General features: G+C 42.1%; 1 pseudogene; it reads left to right on the top strand.

Annotated features, from left to right (window-relative positions):
• The first annotated feature begins 8,552 nt into the window (after positions 1–8,552).
• LOC122096336 lies at positions 8,553–14,798 on the top strand (annotated as a pseudogene).
• The last annotated feature ends 2,179 nt before the right edge of the window (positions 14,799–16,977 follow it).

Consider the following 16,977-nt stretch of genomic DNA (forward strand, 5'->3'; position numbering starts at 1 on the left):
CAATTTGGTTTTCTGGCTTCGTCTAGTAGCTTTAGGTCCCATTTATTCTTGTTTTTCTAGCTGTTTTAGTTGCAACATGAGATTATTTACTTGGTCTGTCTCCATTCTCTTGATGTGGGCACTGAGGGCAATAAATTTGCCCCTCAGGACTGCTTTTGCTGTGTCCCACAAGTTTCTTTGTGAGGTGTTTTCATTTTCATTGAGTTGTAGGAAATGCTTTATTTCTTCTCTGATCTCTTCTGTTACCCAGGCCTTGTTAAGGAGTGTGCTGTTCAATTTCCATGTATTAGAGAAATTTCTGCGGTATTCTTTGTTATTGAGAGCTAGCTTGATTCCACTGTGGTCAGATAGGATACAGGGGATTATGTCGATCCCTTTGTATTTGCTTAAGTTCCTTGAATGAACTATGATATGGTCTATTTTGGAGAAAGTTCCATGAGCTGCTGAGAAGAATGTGTACTGTGTTGTTTTAGGGTGAAATACTCGGTAGATGTCAGTTAATTCCGCTTGAAGTATGGCCTCACTTAATTCGGTAGCTTCTTTGCCAATCCTCTGGTTGGTAGACCTGTCCTTTGGTGAGAGTGGCGTGTTAAAGTCTCCTAGTATTATCGTATTGGGATCTATTTTATTCTGTAAGTTTGAGAGCATTTGTTTAACATACCTGGGTGCACCGATATTTGGGGCATATAAGTTGATGATGGTTATATCTTCCTCTTGGATTGTTCCCTTTATTAATATGTAGTGTCCGTCCTTGTCTTTCTGTACTGATTTTAATGAAAAGTTTATTTTGTCAGATATCAGGATAGCTACACCTGCTTTCTTATTGGGGGAATTTGATTGGTAGATCCTTTTCCACCCCTTCACTCTGAGTTTGTTTGTATGTTTGGCTGAGAGGTGGGTCTCCTGAAAGAAACAGATGGATGGGTCTTGTTTTCTGATCCAGTCCTCAGTTCGTTTTCTTTTAATTGGCGAATTCAGCCCATTTATATTAAGAGAAAGTATAGAGAGATGCATTGTTGTCCCTGCCATTCCGTTTTCCTAAGTTTTTCTTCTTTCCTTTCCTCCTGTGCTTGCTCAGTTAGACTTTGAGTAATGCCTGTTTGGGGCAGGTCCCAGTTCCTGGTTGCTTTCTTCAGGTTGTGTCCCCCCTCTTAGAATTCTTTGTAATGCTGGCTTAATGTTTATGTATTCATTTAGTTTTTCTTTGCTATTAAAAGTTTTCAGTTCTCCATCGAATGTGAATGCTAGCTTTGCCGGGTATATCAGTCTGGGTTGGCAGTTATTGGCTCTCAGGGCTCGTATGGTGCTTTCCCAGGCTTTTCTTGCATTCATTGTTTGTGTGGAGAGATCTGCAGGGATTCTAATATTTTTCCCGTTGTAGTATAGCTCCTTCTTCATTTTTGCTGCATGCAGGATTGTTTCCTTATTATTCAGATCCATCATTTTTACTATTATGTGCCTAGAAGTGTTTCTCCTGGGATCTTGCTTGTTGGGTGTTCGATAAGCTTTTGTGATGTAGTTAAGATGGTCGTTTTTGAGGTGGGGAAAATTTTCATTGACTATCTTGTTAAATAGGTGTTGCATTCCCTTGCTCTGGAATTCCTCACCTTCGTCCACTCCGATTATGCGAAGGTTAAATTTTTTAGCATTATCTGCTTGCTCTTGAATTTCCCTTTGGTTTAATTTGAGTGATTTTTCCATATCTGTCACTTTTTGGTCCAGTTGGTGTATTCTGTCTTCTGTATCTGACACTCTACCTTCCATTTCATTCACTCTGTTGACCGTGGCTTCTATTGTGGTTTGTATGGTGGAAATGGATCCCTTTATGGATTCAATGTTGGTTCTCAGAGTACTGATCTCACCTCTCAATGAGGTGAGATCAGTATGCATTACCTCTAATTTGGCGTTTATCTCACTTCTTACTGAGGTTTGTGCAGCTTCTATTTTTGCATCCAACTTTTGTTTGATATCCTGTATATCTTTTGATAGTTCATCCTTGTGCTCTTTCAATTTCTGATCCATTTCTCGCTTTATTTCTTGAGTCATTGCCTCCAGCAACCCTTGGATGTAGTTTTTGTCTTCCATTCCTGCTTTGCTCCCACTGGGGCTCTCCCCTGCGTGGCTGCTGGCTTTTGAGGTGAGCTTGCTGTCCTGGGTAGTGGTAAACCTTGTGATTTTTCTCTGTGATTTTCGCATGGGGTTTCAGGAGACTGCTCTTCAATCTTGTTTTGGTGTGTCTGTCTTTGCTTGGTTGCTGATTCTGTATTGGTAGAGAGAGTCTGTACCTGATCTGGATTCTGTTGGGAGCCTATTTCCAGCTGCTATTCTGACTTACTTAGGATTCTCAGCTCTCTGCTGTAGCAATTCCCGCCTTTGGAAGGGTTGAGCAGCCTAGACTGCTTGTGTTTGCTCCTGCGGGTGCTCTTGGGAAGATCAGATGCTCTGGATGCACTCTCCCAAATACTGGAGTCTGCTATGGGCTCCTGTTGTGTTTTTGTTTGTTTGTTTTGGGCTGGTTGTGGGCTTGAACTCTAGGTTTGGGTGCTGTCCCTCAGCTCTTCAGCTCAAGGTTGGCACCCTACCATTTGAGCCACAGCCCCACTTCTGACCCTTTTTGCTTTGTTCAGGCGCCGGTCCCCTGGCCTGGTTCCGGCCCCAGCCTGGAGCGCGCTCGTTATGCCTGTGCTAATGTGTATACCACCTAGGTTATGCAGCCTGGAGGACACAGTTCAAATTTCTTCTACTGTTGATAGTCTTGACCCAGGGGCGCTCTTGCTCTGGCCTGGCCAGCAGAGTGTGCTCCACCGGCTGGTGGAGCTCTCGAACAGTTCCCAGTTTTAGTGGGTCCTGTGGTCCGGGTGTTGGGGTAGGGAGTCTAGGTCAGGGTCTGGGGATTCCCTCCAGCTCTGGTCTCCCTTGATGGATTCCCTGTCCCCTGATGGGTACTCACCCTGTAGGTCGTCAGTTGTTGCAGTCCGTCAGTTGTTGTTGCAGTCCGAGTTCAGTTGGGGTGGTTGCGGGCTGGGTTGGGCGGCCCCCCGCCGGGTAGTTGCAATCGCAATTGGGCGGGTGGTCTGCGGACAGGTCCCTTTGTCGCGCTGCTGGTGCTGGGCGGCTTTGGCGGGATGGAGCCTCTCTGCTCCGGTGGAGAGTGAGGGGTGGGGGTGGGATCCTCGTGGAGACTCACGGCTGGTAGGTTTCTCTGTTCCTGGCGATCCGCTGTTCTGCAATCCGGTACCTGGTGATCTGCAAGCAGCCCCCTGTGTCTCTGTGGCTCCGGCAGCCCCCGCCGGGCCGGCTGGCCGGCGGCTTGGCACACTGCCGCGCGGCCAGTAAAGGTTGGGGGAGGGGTCTTCGCTCTTCTCTGTTCTGAAATTCTTCTTTTCCTCTCTTTCTTTTTTTGTTATTTTCCACCTCTGGTTTTTCTCTGAGTGTTCGTCTTTTTGTTGTTGTCGGTCTCTTGGGGAGATTAAACGTTGGAACTCGAACTCTCTTTTTGGTTGGAGAGAGCTGTGGCGTTTCCCTACTGCCCCGTCGCCATCTTCTGGACTGTCCCCTGTTTGTGTATTTTCTAATTTTCTTCAGCTTGGTATCCCATTGCACTGCCTTGGGTTGCAATTAGCAACAAATACGAATATTCTTGAGTTGTAAAACATAAAAGACTTGCAAACTTTCTTATCCCAGATGGCTTCAAACCACAATCCTCAGATCTAAGCTTTCTGAGTAGGATTACAGGCATGAGCCACTGACAACCAGCATGCATCTGAAGACTTGATGTCAGTGAGATCTTTCTTGGGGAACGTCTGCACATCTCAGTCCTCCTCAGCTCTGTTCCTTCCTGTTGCCCAAACAGAGTCAAACACTTTCTTTTTTTTTTTTTTTTGTCGGTCGTGGGGCTTGAACTCTGGGCCTGGGCGCTGTCCCTCAGCTCTTCAGCTCAAGGCGAGCGCTCTACCACTTGAGCTACAGCGCCACTTCCGGTTTTCTGGTGGTTTATTGGAGATAGGAGTCTCACGGTTTCTCCTGCCCGGGCTGGCTTTGAACCACGATTCTCAGATCTCAGCCTCCTGAGTAGCTAGGATTACAGGCGTGAGCCACCAGCGCCCGGCTAGAGTCAAACACTTTCACTCCTTTGTGTTCAAAATCCTTGAGGTTAGTGAACTGACTTGCCTGCCGTGTACCTCCTTTTTGTAAATACAATAGTGGGTTTTACTCCTTACCATTGATTAATTAACTAAATTCACTTGGATCCACACAGAAGTGACATGTCCTTTTCTGGATTGCACACTGTACAACTATGTTTTACTTTATCTAATAAAGTTAACATAACTTAACTTGTTTGAGGGTTCTTAGTTTCCCATATTTCTTCCTTCTCATCTCTCTTTCCTTTGCACAGAGGAAAAAACCATTTGGAATTGTGAAGAGTGAGTTTTTAGTCATTCTCTGAAAAGCTTTGCCAATGAATCCTGATTTCCAAGTCCTGAGCAACTGGCCTGTAAAGCCTTGTTCTTTAATCTCTCCTCAGCTGACACAAATGACCATATATATCTAAAAAAGGCTTTGGGAAATGAGTTCAGGTTATCAGTCAGGAATCCTTATTACCTGGTCACTGCGCATAAGTTGTTTTTGGTTTTTTGTTTTGTTTTGTTTGAATAGATCAAGCAGTGTGTACAATTTATTAGTACCAGAATTAGACGTCCAAGTATTTTTTAAATTCAAGGCTCTTTATTTTTTGGTGGTAAATAGGACAGAAGTGTCCCACAGCAAGCCAAGGGCCCTACACAGTATCCTCAAATCTGAGGACTGTGGTTCACAGCCAGCTTGGGCAGGAAGTCAATGAGCCTCTTATCTCCAACTAATCAGCAAAAAGAATTGGAACTGTTGCTGAAGTGGTAGCGCAGCAAAATTGAACATAAAAAAGCTAAGGAAAAAAAGGAAAAAATAAAGCTAAGTGAAAAACAGATCTAGCACTAAGACAACCACAATAATTTTTTTAAAAAGTGGAAGAGAGCACAAAGAGTCTTAAAAATGATAAAATTAACAAGAAACTAGTGGCTCACACTTGTAAGGACAGGAAAGCCCATTGCGTGTGTGTGTGTGTGTGTGTGTGTATGTGTGTGTGTGTGTGTGTGTGTGTGTGTGTGTGTGTGAATGTGCGTGCACGCGTATGAGTGTGTGTGTGTTCCTTTCTGTGATATGAAGTACAAGTTTTTGTTTGACCATTTCCAATCTTTTGGAGGTTAATTTGAGATAAGAGTCTCATGAATGTTCCTTGTCCCCTGACATTGAATCATAATCAGTATAATTCAGGACCCTATGGGAGTGTCTATACTTACCTCCTACTAACCACCAAAGCCAAAAAATGAACCAAATTGCAACTGTTACTACAGTTTTAGAGCATGCTATCCTTCAGCAAGATTGGTGAGGCCCTAAAAACAAGACAGGGAACAAACAAATGAGTAAATGTATGTGAAGAAAAAAGGGCCAATTAGTTTTTTTTAAATATAGACTCATACCTTTAATACAAGCTGAAATGTAAAGATCAGAGTTCAAATCCAGCCTGGGCAGGAAAGTCAAACTAACTTCTTTTTGAGTGTGCTAGACATGGGCTTGAAGTTAAGGGTTTTTACTCAAGTTTAAAAATACTACTTCCTGTCTCATGTGGTTCATTGGAGATGAGACTGATGGACTTTCCAGCCCAGGCTGGCTTCAAACTGTAATCCTTAGATTTTAGGATATTGTGTAGTGCTTTGGTTCCCATGGGACTCTTATCTGCTATTAACCACTAAAAGAAAAATAGAGGCGGAAGTTGAGCTGAGGCTCAACCAGTAGAGCTTGCTAGCTTTGAAATGAAAAACAAAATACCCAAAACAAAACAACCCTCAGCGAGAGTCACTAGGCCTTGAATTCAAGCTTCCCCACTGCCAAAAAAAAAAAAAAAAAAAACCCTTCAGGAGTTGAGTTTTTGTTCCTGCTAGCTTTGAGCAAAAAACAAAAGGCCAAAAATCTCATCGACAGTGAAGTAGTGTGGCCTAAATGTAGAGCCTGGTAGTATTGATGTAAAAAAAAAAAAAAAACAACAAGCCAGGTGCCCCTGGCTCATGCCTATAATACTTGCTACTCAGGAAGCTTAGATCTGTGAGTCACATTTGGAAGCCAGCCTAGTCTAAAAAGTCCCCTGGTGACTGTTTTTTCCAACTAAGTAGAAGTGGCACTGTGTCTGAAAGTAGCAGTATGCCTGCTGTGTCCCTGACGGACAGTGCCTAGGCACTGAGTTCAAGCCCCACAACTGACAAAATCAGTAAAATGATTAATTTAATAAATGCTAAGCATAAATGGGTAGGACCTAATAATAAAGGACATGAACTTTGAAAAAGTGGGAAGGGACAATCAAATAAATGAAAAGGTGCAAAAAGGAGCATATTAAGGCTTTCTAAGTCAAAACTGTAATTCTACCTGCTCAGATTACTGAAATCTGAGGATTGTGGTTCAAAGTCAGTGCAGGTAGGAAAGTACAGGAGACATATTTTACTGTGTTCAGTATGGGATCTTGAACTTGCTATGTTTTGCTCATGGCTAGAGGTCTACTTCTTACCTCTTGATGGTTAGTAGAGATAATTGTCTCATTGACTTTCTTGCCCAAGACTGGCATTGAGCCATGATTCTCAGATTTCAGTCCTCTCTGTAATGCTCTTGACTTGCTCTTGATATTCTAATCTCCTATTAACCACAAAAAATGCAAAAGTTGAGCTGTGGCTCAAGTAGTGAAACCAGCTTCTATTAATGTAAAAATAAATAAACCTCAAGGAAAGTCATCGTGACTTAATTTCAAGACATAACAACCACCACTCAATTTAAAAAAATAAAACTCAGTCACTGTGACCTGAGTTTAAGCCCTAGAAAGAGAGCTACAAAAAAGAAAAACAGCCTGTAGTTCACCTGTGGTCAAAGTTGTAGAGCATGGTAGTTTCAAGAGAAAGAAAAAAAAAACAGCATAAGAACTAGCACCTAAGAACAAATACCAAAAAGAAAGAAAGAAAGAATAAATAACTGAAAAGGTGAAAGAAGAGGTAATTAAAGATTTGTAAATGTTGACTCATACTTATTATTATGAATTCTAAGGACACTGAAATCTGTAGATCATGGTTCAAAGCCATCCTGGTCAGAAAAGTCCATGAAACTTTCTTCAGTGTGTTCAATAGAGGGACTTAAAGTTGAAGCGTTTTGCTCATGGCTACAGCTCTACTATCTTCCGCCTATTAGGTTGACTGGAGATAAAAGTCTCATTGACTTTCCTTCCCAGGCTGACTTTGAACTCTGTTCCTCAGATTTCAAGCCTCTCTGTACTGCCCTGGACTACCCATGGGATTCTTGCCTCATATTAACCACTTAAAAAAAGGCAGAAGTTTAGCTGTGGCTCAAGTAGTAGAGCCATCTACCCTTCAGTTAAAAAAGTAAATCAATAAAACCTCAGAAAGAGAGGAGAAGAATGAGTGTGAAAGACAGAACATCTTACAGTAAGCAAAAGGAAAGAAATGTAAATATCACCTGGAAGAAATTATTGTATTATCAAAGCTTATAGAATTGAATTGTCAAAGCTTATAGAATTCACAAACTTTATCGACCATGATAATGACAATTTGCATTGTGAAGGTTAAAATATGTTTGTGACTTCAACTAAATATCACTATTCTACAATATTCTGAAATAAGAGAAATTTAGGTAATCACCTAATCTCAATAATAGTAAACATCTCACAAAGAGTCACCAGGTCTTAATTTCAAGCCCTAACACCAACCTGCCTAACTCTGGCCAAACACACACACACACACACACACACACACACACACACACACACACACACAGAACAGGAGCTGAGTTCTCACGCTCGGAGCAGAAGCCAAATGAAACAAAAAGTAGACTGTAGTAGACCTATGGCTTAAGTTATAAAGCAAGCTACTTTTAAGAGAAAAGAAAAGAAAACCTGAGTATGAAGGCAAAGCCCTAAACCCATGACTCTTCCCAGAATGGAAAGTGGATCAGTCACGGAATCCAACAGTTTGTGCTTGCTCTTGGGATCACAGCTGAAAGTGCCCCTTCAGTTCTAGGGCCTCCAATCAAAAATTGAATGTAGGCTTGTTCTTGGCTTCTGGAACAAGTACCTTGTGTAGAGGAAGCCCCTTCTCTTGCTTCCTGGATCCCAGGGTTCAGCTTCTTTTGTGAGTCAGGGTGGGGAGGTGGGTGGCAGTGTGACAAGAGGTTCCAAATAGAGTGGCAACTGTGCTAATTGATTTGAGGCTGACAGCTGGATGCCAAAGCTAAGTGGTAACTGGTAGCTTTCTCTGATTACCCAGCAGTAGTGAGACTGAGTTGGAGCACCTGCTGGCTCTGCCTACCAAGTCCACCCCACCGCCTCTGCCCCTGTAACAACCAGAGTTTTAAATGGGGATCTGAGTTGGCTGTGTTAGATTCCTGCTCCCCAGCCCTACCTGTTTGCCTCTGTGTGCACCAATGCTGAAGACACACATCCAACTGCTCTGCAGCCCTACACCATGAGGGAGATCGTGTACATACAGGCAGGCCACTGTGGCAGCCAGATTGGCGCAAAGGGGAGCATGGCACTGGCCTAGGATCCTAGTCTCAAATTTAGGGGGATGAGGAGGAAGAGGATGGTGTTGTAGGGTGGAGGTGGTGGTGGTCATGTCTAGGCTGAGGTAGGTGGGGCTTCATAGTAGTCCCTAACTTCCTGGAAATCAAGTCCACCAGATAGCTTCCCCAATTTCCCTAATTTGTGTGGCCCAGATGGGTGTGTTTTTTTAAGCAAGGCTGGGGTGGTTTCAAATCCCTTGCATGTCTTAGTCTTACCTTAGACTCAAGTCATTGTACTTACTTTCCTGGGAATAGACTAATGCATTTTTGGTCAGGTTTGAATGAAAGGAGTGCAGTGTCTTTGAGCTGACAGATACAGAGGATTCCCTTTTTGTCAACTGATGAGTAACTGATAATTGAGAACAGTTCTTCCACCTTAATGCAAATTTCTCTGAGTTTTCATGCTCCCTTAAGTTGGGTGTTTTCTAAATCAGTGGTTGTCGGTGTATGCTCTGAGGACCCTTGTGGTTCTGGAGACCCTTTTAGCTGAGTCTTCAAGTTACTGCTTTGGCAATTTCATGTCCATGTAAGGCCAGGTTCTCATCATAGAATCCAAACAGAATATGGTATCCCATAAGATGGAATACTCATAGGAGGACCTAGATGGTGTCTATTCAGCCAGATAGTAAAGAGATTAACAAAACTAAAATACCATCAATTTTTGTGCTTTTTTAAATTTAGAAAATCTAATTTTTTTTACAAAAATATTTGTGTCAACAGGACTTGGGTTTCTTATAGTTATTTTAAAATCCATTGTTTGGACAGCTAACATTCTATGCCATAATACACTTCTATTTCCATCTCAGTTTTGGGAAATCTAAGCGATGAGCACAACATTGACGGCTCTGGCAACTACTATGGAGAAAGTAGCGTACAGCTGCAGAGAGTCGAGGTGTATTACAATGAGGCAGCTGGTGAGTGTCTTCCTCTGGCTTCCAATACCGTGGCAGAATAGGTCCCCGGGGAATACTAATGACAAGGAAGGAGTTCCTGCCTTTCTTAGGGTGGTATTGTAGTTCGAATTTGGGGCCTCGATCTTGTAAGCCAAGTGCTGGATCCACCTGAGCCACTCCACCATATATCTTGTTTTAATTTTTGAGTATACTCTTGTGAATTTCCTCAGGAAAGCCTTTTACTGAATTCCCCCTACCTATACTTGCTGACTAGCCACACCTGGATTTTTTTTCTTTTGGTCATGGGGCTTCAACTCTGGGCATAGGCATTTTCCCTCATCTTTTCAACTCAAGACAAGCAGCTCTACCACTTAAGCCACAGCGCCACTTCTGGTTTTCTGGTGGTTTATTGGAGATAGTGTCTCGCCGTCTTTTCCTGCCCTGGCTGGCTTTGAACTGTGATCCTCTGACCTCAGCCTCCTGAGTAGTGAGGATTACAGGCATGAGCCTGTTTTACATCATTAAAAATGAGACTGCCTAAATATGTATTCTAAAACAATTGATAAAATATAATTTAAATACCATTCAATTCCATTTTGTTGTGTGCTAGTCATCCTTCTAAGCTCAAGGCCTGGGCAGTGACCATGAGCTTCTTTTGCTAAAGGCTAATGTTCTACCACTTAAGCCACATCTCCAGTACCAACTTGCGAAAGACCAGCTCGGCCGGAGCACTGGGACCGGTGGGACAAAGATCTCGGTATAGGTGGGCAAGGAGTCTACGAAGTGACAAACAGACACAGACTCAAAAGAGTTGAATCTGAGTGTATCTTTATTGAGGAGAATTAACATTTTTATACAGTGTGAGATTGTGACATAGATTTTTTTGTTTATTTAAGCACATAATCAATTTTTAAGAAAAGCAAAGCATTGATGGATTACATGAAAATTGATGACTATCCCACCAACTGTTTAAGCTAAGTGATGCGAAACAAGTCTAGCATATAGGTAAATAGAATGCGTCATCTATTCAGCCTTTTTATGTTTACTAATTAACAAACCTAAGACAGGGTTGTACTTATATTGTACTCTTTTTATTTTTTTCATATATTTTTAAGTCCCTTTGAAACTATCCTAAAAACCACTTCCAGGTTGAGTCAAACATTCTCCGTTTTCTATAATTTTAATCCCAATATTTGTTCACATAAATTTCTAATTATTAATTTAAACTATCTTATTGTCGTTTTAATAATAAACACCATAATGGTCTAGATCTACCTAATCTTTGCACAAAATCTAATGAGTTCCAAAATACCTTTTTGTCTTTTACATTAATCTATCTATTTACATCTTTATCAGCTCCTGTATAAGGCAATGGTTCATCAGTCGGTTCAGGAAATGTGATGTCACTAACTTTATATTTTGTGGGAAACCACCATCTATCCCCTATAATGTAAGCTGGACTAAACTTAATCATAACTGTTGGGGGAATCTTTCTTTTCCTTTTATTATCAGGGGTTCCTTTTTTTAGAACTCTCTGAGCTTCTGGGATAACTCCTTCTAGCTTAGTTTAATTCATTAATTCTGCTTGTTGTAACATATCTGGAAATTTTGTTTTTATGTTTACTATGTGTGAGCCACAAAACCACTTGTGAAGTTGTAGGAGTTTTGGAGGTAGCATCACATCAGACGATAGATTGATTGGGGCATCGCCCACATTTAATCTTTGGTCCTAGTCTTTACTATTTAGAGAAGCTATCTCTATTGGACTGGAAAGAAACAACATGCTTTGTTCGTGGATCAATAGAAAAATAGCCAAAATGAGAATAAAGGCAATGAATGTCCAGCCAAGAAGAATATAGATAAGAATAATGTAAGAATAAAGGTAGAGGATATAAAGGTGCAGCCGAATGTATGGGAAGCCTTGAACCAACACACTCTTCCTGCAGGCATGCTCCCTTGAAGGTCTTTGTCTAAGGTGATATCTCATGCAGATTCCGCAGGAGGTGGCATGGCACCAAATATTTCAGGTAGTTTCTTGGAGAGGAGAGTCTCCCAGAATTTCCTGCCCCAGCTGGCTTCAATCTGCGATCCTTAGATCTCAGACTTTTGAGTAGCTAGAATTACACCCTTCAGGAACCAGAGCCCAGTTGCATTGCCCTCTTTAAAATACAGATTAAATTTCTAAAAATCATTTTGAAATTGAAAATTTTAAAAATTTAAAGAGGGATGTTCAGTCACTAATATATATGTGAATAGTCCAAATCACAAAGCATAAAGTGTCTCACCCTGAAATCTATAACAGTTCTGGTCTTGAGCATTTTGAATATGAATACTTAGCCAACAACCAATTCTTTTTAAAGTTTTTAAAGTAAAAAACATTGCTGTGATGTAGAAAAACCCAATAATAATGTGTAAACATTGCTTTTAAATGATTCATATTGTCTTTCCTAATACAAACAACCTAACTGATGTCTACAGAGTAGATTTTCAGTTTTTGTAACAGTCAATGTGAAATTCATTTAATTTTATATAAAGAGTTTCCATTCTACATTATTGTATACAAACAGAACCGTAGATAATTGGTTTTCCTGTGTTATAAACCAATGAAAAAGTGCAAACAAAAGGACAAAGCTATTTAATGTATTGGAGTTTTATGGATCTACATTTTGGGATGTCCTCACCTTGGTATTTTGTGTTAATATAGTTTAAGTAAGATATATGACTTTAATCTTGTGGTTCCTTGGTTAAGAGTCATTGTGTGGGATTGTGTCACTCGTATGAACAGTATTTTATGTTGTGTCTTTATTAGATCCTGTGTATCAGGCAGGATAGGATGGCCAGTTTTCTTCATGTGATTGTTTAGGAAAAGGGACAGTCTCAAACTGATGTTTATATCATTTTAACTGATGTCCCTTTTGACAAATCAGGTTAAATGGCAAATTGCAAGTAATTGTCCAAGGTTGCTCTGAGTATTTGAATACAGGGAAATGTGCTATTTGATAACAATTATTGAAACATTATAACACAAGAAATATGTATTTTATGTATTTTTCCCAGGAAAGCATTATACTTGAATTCCCCCTACATCTACTTGCTGAAGAGCCACACCTGGCTCTTTTGTTTGTTTGTTTGTTTGTTTGTTTTTTTGTTGGCAGTGGGGCTTAAACTCTGGGCCTATACACTGTGCCCCAACTCTTCAGCTCAAGGCAAGCAGCTCTACCACTTAAGCCACAGTTCCATTTCTGGTTTTCTATTAGTTTATTGAAGATAAGAGTCTCACAGACTTACCCTGCCCAAACTGGCTTTGAACAGCGATCCTCTGATCTCTAACTTCAGAGTAGCTAGGAATATAGGCATGAAGCACTGGTGCTCAGCACTTAGCTACTTTCTTGAGAAAGGTAATTGGGGAAGGGAAGGGATAGTGGGAGAACAACAAAGGAGTGTGTAACAATGTTCGACAATAAATGTTCTCATTTCCTTACTCTGGTAACTGTAACTCCTCTATACAGCACCTTTCCAATAAAAACAAAATTAACAAAAAAAGAGAAAGGTTCTTGCTGATAGGCAATGGTGACTCACACCAGTAATCCTAGCTACTCAGGAGGCTGAGAAATGAGAATCATGGTTCAAATCCAGCCTGGGCAGGAAAGTCCCTGAGACCTTTATCTCCAATAAACAACTCAGAAAACTGAAAGTGGGAATGTGCCTCAAGTGATAGAATGCTAGCCTTGAGCTGAAGAGCTGAGGGACAGTGCCCAGGCCCAGAGTTCAAGCCCCATGATGAACCAAAAAAAATATTGTCATCTTTCTTTTGCCCCATTAGACTCAAAGCCTGATGCTCATCTTTGCCTCCTGAGTAGCTGAGATTTCAGCCACCATGCCCAAAGCAAAGGAATGAATATTCATGAAAATAGACAACTGCCAACGTCCTTAAAGTTGCTGAAGCCTCTTGCATGGGGGTTCATGCTCAAGATATCTTTTCTGTTTCCATGTCTGAAATGCTGTAATTTCTGTAATGAATGCTGAGAGCCACTTAGAATCATAAGCTCTGCCCCTAAGTTCCTTGTCAAGTATAGGCCTAAGTTAACTCTTGTTCCCACAGCCAACAAATATGTTCCTCGGGCCATCATGGTGGACCTAGAGCCTGGCACCTTAGACTCAGTAAGATCGGAACCATAGAGTTTCAGACCAGAAACTTCATATTTAGTATGTCATTATGGTCCATGGAAGATGGCTAACAGGCACCCCTCTTCCCTAACATCCAGGCACTCCAGTTCCCAGTGGTGAGCTGAGCCTTTATCCATCTAGATATCATCCTCACCTAAACCACTTATTTCAGACATATCATGTCCCTGGCCACTCAATCAGCACAGATAAATGCCAGTCTGCAAGCAGCCTCTGAAGGGAATGAACAGCGAGCAAGGAAAGCTTCCAACAAGGTCCTCAGCGCTGATGGCGATTTCAAATGCCTGGCAATAACAGGGAACGACTTCAGGACTTAAGTGGTAGAGCGCTAGTCTTGAGCTGAAGAACTGAGGGTCAGCGCCCAGGTCTAGAGTTCAGGCCCACGACTGGACCCCAAAAAAGAAAACATTTCCTTTATTCCACCAAAGTGTATCTAAAATAATAGCAAAAGTTGCTCAGAAGAGCCTATAGCCTTCACAATGCAAATAGCACAGTCATTATTCCTGGAGTATGTGTCTCATCATGTCTTTGTGTCTGATAGGCCAGAACTGGGCCAACAGCCACTACACAGAGGGAGCCGAGCTGCTGGAATCAGTGATGGAAATGGTGAGGTGGAAAGGTGTGGCTGTCTCCAGGGTTTGTAGCTGGCCAACTCCCTGGGAGGTGGCACCAGGTCAGGCATGGGCACCCTGATTCTCAACAAGATCCGAGAGGAGTTCCCAGATAGAATCATGAACACCTTCAGTGTCATCCCTTGCCCAAGATGTTGGACACTGGCACCTTAGACTCAGTGAGATCGGAACCATTTGGCCAGAGTTTCAGACCAGACAACTGCATATTTGGTATGTCATCATAGTCCATAGGAGATGGCTAACAGGCACCCCTCCTCCCTAACATCCAGACACTCTAGTTCCCAGTGCTGGGCTGAGCCTTTATCCACCTAACCCTATCATCCTCACCTAACCCTACAATATCATCTTGTCTGTCCACCAGTTGGTGGAAAATGCACATGAAACTTTCTGCATCGACAACGAGGCCCTGTATGACATCTGCTTTCACACCTGTGTGTGACATCCCCCCGCATGGCCTCACGATGTTGGCCACATTCATTGGCAACAACACGGTCATCCAGGAACCCTTTAAGCACACCTCAGAGCAGTTCAGTGCCACGTTGCGGCACAAGGCATTCTTGCACTGGTACACGGGCGAGGGCATGGACGAGACGGAGTTCACTGAGGCTGAGAGCAACATCAACGACCTGGTGTCCAAGTATCAGCAGTGGCATCTTGGCAGGGGGAATTTGAAGAAGTCTTGTGGAGGAAAAGGTCTAAGACTTCCCATTGCCAGCAGTGCAACAGGAATGCCAGAGCCTGCCTACTGCTTCTCAAATGAATGGTGCTTTCCTGAGCTACTGTTGTCCTGCAGTGGGACCTTGCTATGTATCATCATGCTCAGCCTTCCCTGTCAGGAATTCACTTACGGTGAATGTAAAAATGCAGATTTCTTTTAAATATTATTGTTTAAAAACCCTATTTATATAAATAAAAAAGTATACATTTTATACCCTGAGCCCTTATTCTTCTTTAGAATCCTTTTTATTCTTTCAGTGTATTTGAAATATAAATTTGGCCAGGAGGATTTAATCTTAGCAATATAGGACTGGTGCTCAAGAGTAGTATTAAATTCATGGTGTTTCTGCTATTTTGAAGAGGAGGATGACAAGAGCCAATGTTGTTGTTTTTTCCCCTTGGCCCAGTTTTATAGTTTTCAATCTCCCAAAAGCATGCGAGTAGCAAAAAGCAGTTTGGAGAGAAAGAAAACTAGATCCAGATGCTACTTCTCCTTCAGACAGCCACAGGTTTTTGTCTCATTATCCATCAGAGGGATTTCAATCACATTCTCCAGAAACAATATCAGGAACACTGATCCCTGTGTTTAGAGTTCAATTGGCAATGAAGCAGCACTCACAGGATGAGTGCAAGTTCTTGGTTGCCAGGATAGTTTCTCAAGGCATCTGGCAACTTTAAGTACAGAAATGACTCTAGCTGTTTGAGGGAATGAGAGGCTGAGAAGCTGACCAGTCCCATAGTGTATCAAGAACTGCTTGACACAGTACTTCCAAGTCAAACAGAGGAGGGGAGACATGGCCTCTCCCAATGACCCATACTCATGTTCATTTTTTCCAGCAGTGAAAGCTGTCTGAGGCCCACAGGGTGTTGTAAGGACATAAGGGATGGATGGATCTAGCCTGTTGGGTATGTTTACTTTACATGAGTGAGACAGAAATCTCAATTGCTTAGAACCTACAATGGCCAGGAAGAGATTGAAGACTTTTGTTTTCACTGGAAGCCAAATCAGTCACTGATTCTTTTTGCCAGAATCTTTCACTCTTCCCTCAGTGAGGCTCCAGGCAGGTTGTCTGTGCCAAGCATTCTTCCATGGCAACCAATAACCTGTAAGAGTCCCTTTTTCTTCAGAAACAGGACCTATGGGAATACTGCAACTTATAGAAAGCTCTAAGGAAAAGGTACTACTGGATGAGGTGGAAGTCCCTCACTGCTAGTAAAGTTGGGAGATGGTAAGTTCCATAAGCTTTCCTTTACCAGGCATGAGGTTGGGGTAGGGTGGGAAGGGATGGGATAGAGATCTTTATGCCAAGCTGGCCTCACTCATTAGGAAGTAAACTGTCCCAGAGGGTGATCTGTGACTAGAAACAGGTTGTTTTCTGTCCTTGCCCCAGGGCAGATCAAAGTGCAAATAGCTTCCATTGTAGGAGTCCTAAGGAGTAAGTGTTGACACCTCAGGGTCTCTAGTCCTAGAACTGACCAGGTCGGATGACCCCAAATCTTCTAAGGCTGCTGGGTCAGAACTGAAGGCAAGCATGGCCAAGGCACTTTCATCCCTCAGTGGGTTAAGAATTGAGGGCAAGCTGTGATGGAGGCACCACCCAGCCTATCTACCAGTGTTTGACTAAGAACATTTTTGATTTCTCTTAAGTACCCATTTATGAGTCTTTTCTGGTGGCTTTGGCTTATTTCTTTACAATTTTGAAGTAGTTATGGTTCATAATTAATGACTCATGCCTCACATCTTAGAAAACTCCTGTTGATAATTTTACCAGTAGATCACCATGAATTTCTCAGGAATGGCTTTTGTTTTCTCCTAGCCAGAGCTTTGCATTCATTGCCACACAAGCTAATGTTGAATTAATTCCTATAGATAGGTGATTTTTTTGTCCAATTGCAAAGTG

The sequence above is a fragment of the Dipodomys spectabilis genome, unplaced genomic scaffold, assembly GCF_019054845.1.
Source record: "Dipodomys spectabilis isolate Male_0828 unplaced genomic scaffold, ASM1905484v1 ptg000368l, whole genome shotgun sequence".
NCBI lineage: Eukaryota > Metazoa > Chordata > Mammalia > Rodentia > Heteromyidae > Dipodomys > Dipodomys spectabilis.